The sequence below is a fragment of the Salmo salar genome, chromosome 11 (assembly GCF_965601325.2).
Source record: "Salmo salar chromosome 11, fSalSal1, whole genome shotgun sequence".
Lineage (NCBI taxonomy): Eukaryota > Metazoa > Chordata > Actinopteri > Salmoniformes > Salmonidae > Salmo > Salmo salar.
Window position 1 is genome coordinate 92,163,641 of NC_138301.1, and position 8,912 is coordinate 92,172,552.

Consider the following 8,912-nt stretch of genomic DNA (forward strand, 5'->3'; position numbering starts at 1 on the left):
TGCTTGCTAACCCGGTCTGCTAACTGCTAGCTTGCCAGCCCCGGTCTGCTAATTGCTAGCTTGTTTAGCCCCGGCCTACTAACTGTTAGCTTGTTAGCATCGGCCTGCTAACTGTCTGAATCGCGTGTCCCCAGTCAGCCCAACCAATCACTGGACCCATATGTTCACTTGGCTACGCATGCCACTCTCTAATATCAATATGCCTCGTCCATTACTGTCCTGGTTAGTGATTACTGTCTTATTTCACTGTAGAGCCTCGAGCCCTGCTCAATATGCCTTAACCGACCATGTTGTTCCACCTCCTACATATTGTCGTGACGTTGTATTAGTTAATGTGACGACTGTTGCTCATCGAATGATTAACGGTTTATAATTGCGAGATTAAATGAATTAAGCGATGAATCAAGCAATTATTAACTCATCAACCTGGGGCACCATGGGAACAGTATTTTGATTGAGTTTCTATTTCCCAAATTAACTCAAAGGATATCAGAATATCGATTTTACAACAGTCGCTAAATTAATCAATTTCCTCTACAGTCTCATTCTGAACGTCGCATAATCCGGGAATCTGCACGGACCCGGGCTTCACCAATGAGTTTACCACACCGATCTTAGTTGATTATTTATTTACTAGCAAGCTAAAATGATGATAAAAATACACATACACAAAACACAGTCTAGATATTGATTAGGACTTAGTATAACGGGCCAACACACTATGGCGCATGTTACCCAAAATGGGGATTTAAAAGAGAGAGAAATCAAGAAAGTACACGAGAGAAATATACATTTGGGTTCATTTGTCAGCCATGCTTATTTAAACCTAGCCTTGCCCCGAACTGCCGCTCTTATGGGTCAGAATATAATGATGTAATTACGTGTTGGAGGTCTCAGGTGGGAAGCTCCGCGTGTGTCGTTTAGGCTTCTCAATGACGCACTTCTCCGGCGCAACTCTCTGGTTGTCCTCACGATGTCAGTGTCCTTCTTGGCTAAGTGGTCTGATCCCTCGCCCTTGATCTGAAAGGGGTCTTCTGAGGACAGACAGCTCTGTAGCTCAGAGCTCACAGCTTCGGACTCGAACGGTGTATATACCACGATTCAATGGAGAGTGTGGTTCGGCTTGAATTCACCCGCTTAGACACAGCTACTCGTCCGTAGCTCGTGTAGAAAAAGATTTCTTTGTCTTCAACCTTGTGTTTCGTTTTGGGGTTCGTTGACTTTGTTGGACCTTAGCTGCAGCTTGGGGTCACTTAGTCTTCCTTAGCTAATTCTTCACTCTCCTGTCTTATACCCTAGGGTCAGAAGTGGGCGTAACCGCCTTTAGGGCAATTCTCTGGGCGGACCAAGTAAAGGGGCAAGGCCTAGATTTGACTAAAATCCTATTTTAGACACTACCTTCACATCTCATCTTTACCAAAACATTCTCTTTGATTTGGATATTTTCCACACAACGTACAATGTATAAACATCAGGCATATACTGGGAAAACTCTTAAAGGTACAATGTTTTCATAATAACGTCATCTCTTAACCTTTAATAACAATTCAAAAGTTACATACATTTTCATATTCCACCTCTCGTCATGACCACCATTGTGGCTGACGGAAACCATTGTTCCAAAGTCCCTTTATTGCATGTTTTAATGTTCTGAGGCCAGTTCTCCATAGTGAGAGGACAAAGGAATTTCTCAGTGGCCTAAGGTTTATTATGGCGTGAGGGGTCATAAAACCCCCACATCTTCAGACCCCTAGTTTTCTCCTCCTCTGTTGGGGTTTTGGGAGATAATCTGTAGGGTGGTGGTCTCCTGTACCCTGACCTGATCAGGACAGTCATGACAATATGCTATGACATCACCTGGTTTAAACGTCTCTAGAGACTATATCTCGCTCATCATTACTCAATGCCTAGGTTTACCACCAATGTACTCAGATCCTACCTTACCTTTGTACACTATGCCTTGAATCTTTGCTATTGTGCCCAGAAACCTGCTCCTTTTACTCTCTGTTCCAAACGTGCTAGACGGCCAGTTTGTATAGCCTTTAGCCGTACCCTTATCCTACTTCTCCTCTGTTCCTCTGGTGATGTGGAGGTTAATCCAGGTCCTGCAGTGCCTAGCTCCACTCCCACTCCACAGGTGCTCTCATTTGTTGACTTCTGTAACTGTAAAAGCCTTGGTTTCATGCATGTTAACATTAGAAGCCTACTCCCCAAGTTTGTTTTACTCACTGCTTTAGCACACTCTGCCAACCCGGATGTCTTCGCCGTGTCTGAATCCTGGCTTAGGAAAACCACCCAAAACCCTGAAATCTCCATCGCTAACTATAACATTTTCCACCAAGATAGAACTGCCAAAGGGGGCGGTATTGCAATCTACTGCAAAGATAGCCTGCAGAGTTCTGTATTACTATCCAAGTCTGTATCTAAACAATTCAAGCTTCTACTTCTAAAAATTCACCTTTCCAGTAACAAGTCTCTCACTGTTGCCGCTTGCTATAGACCTCCCTCTGCCCCCAGCTGTGCCCTCAATACCATATGTGAATTGATTGCCCCCCATCTATCTTCTGAGCTCGTGCTACTAGGTGACCTAAACTGGGACATGCTTAACACCCCGGCCATCCTACAATCTAAGCTTGATGCCCTCAATCTCACACAAATTATCAATGAACCTACCAGGTACAACCCCAAATCCGTAAACACGGGCACCCTCATAGATGTCATCCTAACTAACTCACCCTCCAAATACACCTCTGCTGTTTTCAATCAAGATCTCAGCGATCACTGCCTCATTGCCTGCATCCGTAATGGGTCTGCAACCAAACGACCACCCCTCATCACTGTCAAACGCTCCCTAAAACACTTCTGCGAGCAGGCCTTTCTAATCGACCTGGCCGGGGTATCCTGGAATGACATGGACCTCATCCCGTCAGTAGATGATGCCTGGCTATTCTTTAAAAGTGCCTTCCTCACCATCTTAAATAAGCATGCCCCACTCAAAAAATGTAGAACTAGGAATAGATATAGTCCTTGGTTCACTCCAGACCTGTCTGCCCTTGACCAGCACAAAAACATCCTGTGGCGTTCTGCATTAGCATCGAATAGCCCCCGTGATATGCAACTTTTCAGGGAAATTAGGAACAAATATACACAGGCAGTTAGCCTCTCTAGGGTAGGGGGCAGTATTTTCACATCCGGATAAAAAACGGACTGCCCAGAAACTAGAATATGCATATAATTGTTTGATCTGGATAGAAAACACCCTAAAGTTTCTAAAACTGTTTGAATGGTGTCTGTGAGTATAACAGAACTCATATGGCAGGCCAAAACCTGAGAAGATTCTGTACAGGAAGTGCCCTCTCTGACCATTTCTTGGCCTTCTACACTCTATTGAAAACAGAGGATCTCTGCTGTAACGTGACACTTTCTAAGGCTCCTATAGGCTCTCAGAAGGCGCCAGAACGTTGAATGATGACAGTAGCGCATTTGGATAGTGGTCGATCTGAGAACAATGAGACGGGGGCTCGCGTGCACGAGACGACTCCATTTTCAACTTTGAGTCTTTGAACGAAAACAGGGTTTCCCGGTCGGAATATTATCACTATTTTACGAGAAAAATCGCATAAAAATTGATTTTAAACAGCGTTTGACATGCTTTGAAGTATGGTAATGGAATATTTAGAATTTTTTTGTCATGATACGCGTCCGCGCGTCACCGTTCGGATAGTGTCTTGAACGCAAGAACAAAACAGAGGATATTTGAACATAACTATGGATTATTTTGAACCAAAACAACATTTGTGGATGAAGTAGAAGTCCTGGGAGTGCATTCTGACAAAGAACAGCAAAGGTAATCCAATTTTTCTTATAGTAAATCTGAGTTTGGTGAGTGCCAAACTTGGTGGGTGTCAAAATAGCTAGCCCGTGATGGCGAGCTATCTACTCAGAATATTGCAAAATGTGCTTTTGCCGAAAAGCTATTTTAAAATCTGACACCGCGATTGCATCTATAATTCTTAAAATAATTGTTATGTTTTTTGTCAACGTTTATCGTGAGTAATTTAGTAAATTCACCGGAAGTTTTCGGTATGTTTGCTAGTTCTGAACGTCACATGCTAATGTAAAAAGCTGGTTTTTGATATAAATATGAACTTGATTGAACAAAACATGCATGTATTGTATAACATCATGTCCTAGGAGTGTCATCTGATGAAGATCATCAAAGGTTAGTGCTGCATTTAGCTGTGGTTTTGGTTTTTGTGACATTATATGCTAGCTTGAAAAATGGGTGTGTGATTATTTCTGGCTGGGTACTCTCCTGACATAATCTAATGTTTTGCTTTCGTTGTAAAGCCTTTTTGAAATTGGACAATGTGGTTAGATAAAGGAGAGTCTTGTCTTTAAAATGGTGTAAAATAGTCATATGTTTGAGAAATTGAAGTAATAGCATTTCTAAGGTATTTGAATATCGCGCCACTCAATTCCACTGGCTGTTGAGTAGGTGGGACGATTTCGTCCCACATACCCTAGAGAGGTTAGAAAAGCTAAGGCTAGCTTTTTCAAACAGGAATTTGCATCCTGTAGCACTAACTCAAAAAAGTTCTGGGACACTATAAAGTCCGTGGAGAATAAGAGCACCTCCTCCCAACTGCCCAATGCTCTGAGGCTAGGAAACACTGTTACCACCGATAAATCCACTATAATTGAGAATTTCAATAAGCATTTCTCTACAGCTGGCCATGCTTTCCACCTGGCTACCCCTACCCCGGTCAACTGCCCGGCACCCTCCACAGCAACCCGCCAAAGCCCCCACCATTTCTCCTTCACCCAAATCCAGATAGCTGATGTTCTGAAAGAGCTGCAAAATCTGGACCCATACAAATCAGCCAGGCTAGACAATCTGGACCCTCTCTTTCTAAAATGATCTGCCAAAATTGTTGCAACCCCTATTACTAGCCTGTTCAACCTCTCTTTCGTATTGTCTGAGATTCCCAAAGATTGGGAAGCTGCCGCGGTCATCCCCCTCTTCAAAGGGGGTGACACTCTAGACCCAAACTGCTACAGACCTATATCTATCCTACCCTGTCTTTCTAAGGTCTTCGAAAGCCAAGTTAACAAACAGATTACCGACCATTTCGAATCCCACTGTACCTTCTCCGCTATGCAATCTGGTTTCAGAGCTGGTCACGGGTGCACCTCAGCCACGCTCAAGGTCCTAAACGACATCATAACCGCCATCGACAAGAGACATTACTGTGGAGCCGTATTCATCGACCTGGCCAAGGCTTTCGACTCTGTCAATCATCACATTCTTATTGGCAGACTCGACAGCCTTGGTTTCTCAAATGATTGCCTCGCCTGGTTTACCAACTACTTCTCTGATAGAGTTCAGTGTGTCAAATCGGAGGGCCTGTTGTCCGGACCTCTGGCAGTCTTTATGGGTGTGCCACAGGGTTCAATTCTCGGGCTGACTCTCTTCTCTGTATACATCAATGATGATGCTCTTGCTGCTGGTGATTCTCTGATCCACCTCTACGCAGACGACACCATTCTGTGTACTTCTGACCCCTCTTTGGACACTGTGATAACTAACCTCCAGACGAGCTTCAATGCCATACAACTCTCCTTCCGTGGCCTCCAACTGCTCTTAAACGCAGGTAAAACTAAATGCATGCTATTCAATCGATCACTGCCCGCACCTGCTCGGACGGCTCTGACTTAGAATACGTGGACAACTACAAATACCTAGGTGTCTGGTTAGACTGTAAACTCTCCTTCCAGACTCACATTAAGCATATCCAATCCAAAATGTAATCTAGAATCGGCTTCCTATATCGCAACAAAGCATCCTTCACTCATGCTGCCAAACACACCCTCGTAAAACTGACCATCCTACCGATCCTCGACTTCGGTGATGTCATCTATAAAATAGCCTCCAACACTCTACTCAACAAACTGGATGCAGTCTATCACAGTGCCATCCGTTTTGTCACCAAAGCCCCACACTACCCACCATTGCGACCTGTACGCTCTCGTTGGTTGGCCCTCGGTTCATACTCGTCGCCAAACCCACTGGCTACAGGTTATCTACAAGTCTCTGCTAGGTAAAGCCCCGCCTTATCTCAGCTCACTGGTCACCATAGCAGCACCCACTCGTAGCATGCGCTCCAGCAGGTATATCTCACTGGTCACCCCCAAAGCCAATTCCTCCTTTGGCCGCCTTTCCTTCCAGTTCTCTGCTGCCAATGACTGGAACGAATTGCAAAAATCTCTGAAGCTGGAGACTCATATCTCCCTCACTAGCTTTAAGCACCAGCTGTCAGAGCAGCTCACAGATCACTGCACCTGTACATAGCCCATCTGTAAACAGCCCATCTATCTACCTACCTCATCCCCATACTGTATTTATTTACTTATCTTGCTCTTTTGCACCCCAGTATCTCTACTACCTCTACATTCATCTTCTGCACATCTACCATTCCAGTGTTTAATTGCTATATTGTAATTACTTCGCCACCATGGCCTATTTATTGCCTTAACTTACTTCATTTGCACTCACTGTATATAGACTTTTTGTTTTCTTTTGTTCTACTGTATTATTGACTGTATGTTTTGTTTATACCATGTGTAACTCTGTGTTGTTGTATGTGTCGAATTGCTACGCTTTATCTTGGCCAGGTCGCAGTTGCAAATGAGAACTTGTTCTCAACTAGCCTACCTGGTTAAATAAATGTGAAATAAATAAAAAATATATATAAATAAATTGTCACTTTAACCATATCTACATGTACATACTACCTCAATCAGCCTGACTAACCTGTGTCTGTATGTCGCCTCGCTACTTTTATAGCCTCGCCGCTGTATATAGCCTTGCTACTGTTTTTCACTGTCTTTTTACTGTTGTTTTTATTTCTTTACTTACCTATTGTTCACCTAATACCTTTTTTGCACTATTGGTTAGAGCCTGTAAGTAAGCATTTCACTATAAGGTCTACACCTGTTGTATTCGGCGCACGTGACAAATACACTTTGATTTGATTTGAAGCATGGTGGTGGCAGCATCATGCTGTGGGGATGTTCTTCAGCAGCATTGACTGGGAGACTAGTCAGGATCGAGGGATAGATGAACGGCGCAAAGTACAGAGAGCTCCTTGACAAAAACCTGCTCCAGAGGGCTCAGGACCTCAGGCACAGGTGAAGGTTCATCTTCCTAGAGGACAATGACCCTAAGCACACAGCCAAGACAACGCAGGACGGGCTTCGGGACAAGTCTCTGAATGTCCTTGAGTAGCCCAGCCAGAGCCTGGATCTAAAATCTCTGGAGAGACCTGAAAATAGCTGTGCATCGACGCTCCCCATCCAACCTGACAGAGCTTGAGAGGATCTGCAGAGAAGAATGGGAGAAACTCCCAAAATACAGGTGTGCCAAGCTTGTAGTGTCCCACCCAAGAAGACTCAAGGCTGTAATCGCTGCCAAAGGTGCATCAACAAAGTGAGAAAAGGGTCTGAATACTTATGTGAATGTGATATTTCAGTTATTATAATTTTTTTATGTCATAAAATGTCTAATGGGGTATTGTGTATAGATTGACAATTACATTTTTTTTAATCAATTTTAGAATAAGGCTGTAACGTAACAAAATGTGGAAAAAGTCAAGGGGTCTGAATACTTTCCAAATGCACTGTATACCATGCGTATCCCGTACATACGACTAATAAATCTTGAAACTACTCCTGTGTGTGTGTGGTGTGTATGTGTGTGGTGTGTGTGTAGGTTAGGCTAGTTAACAATTGTTTCTTGGTCTACAGCAGTAAGATGGTGCTCTGGCCCTGACAGATATAAAACATCCTCGCCACAGAGGATGCAGGAAAGGAATGCATCTTGGGAATTGATGCGCCAGTCAGTGCTCCACTGTCTCAACCCTCCCCCTTCTTCCCTTCCAAACAATCCCCTGCCATCCCACCACCAACGTCTTCATCATTATCAGCATTTATCAATGTGAGTAGCCTTTGAATAAGTTAGGCTGCATTTCACAAAGACAATGAAAAACATCAACAAGCAGTATTTGCTAAAAGAGGAGATCCCTCATTCTCATGCTCCTTAGGAGGCAGGGACAGAGCAGTATGGGATGCTTGGCTCTTCATGCTATTCCCTTCAAAACAAGATGTGCCCTGTTTACCTGACTGCAACCCAGGACAATAGACCCTAACCGAGCACATTTAGGGTTAAAGCTGCAATATGTAACTCTTTGGGTGACCCGACCAAATTCACATAGATATGTGCGTTATAGATCTGTCATTCTCATCAAAAGCAAGTTAAAGAAGCAGTAGATATGTTCTATAGACGCTATTTCTATGCTTCCTGTTCTGACTTTACATTTTTGCATCTTTTACTTTTGGTTTTGTACACCAGCTTCAAACAGCTGATAATACAACGTGATTGGTTATTGAAAAGATATTTCACAGCGGTTTAGATTCTCTACCCTATACATTTTGTCACACAAACTGAAATTAGGCAAACTATTAGAATTTTTTATTCCAGGAAATGGCAGAGGAATTTCTGCATCATGCACATTTAAAGAAGAATACACAGCCTATTTTTGCTTGGAGTGTGTACTATTGGAGTTATGTGGAGTTTGCTCAGTAGCTCTTACTCTTATTTATGGGTAGCTGCAGTCCAATATGGCAACCGAGGTATGGGTGATTGGGAGTGTCGAAAGCAGTGGGTGTATGGAAAGCTAATCAGCTAATTGGGCAGTGTTGTTGCCACTCAAGACTGCTTTGCGTGGTTGATTTGGCAGCATCACGATGAGTCGATAAACCGGTGACCAGTGCGCCCAGCACCGATGTTGTGCTTGCCAACTTTAAGTGCTTCCTACTAGGTATCATGGTCATGTTGCCAGCCGTAACTACGT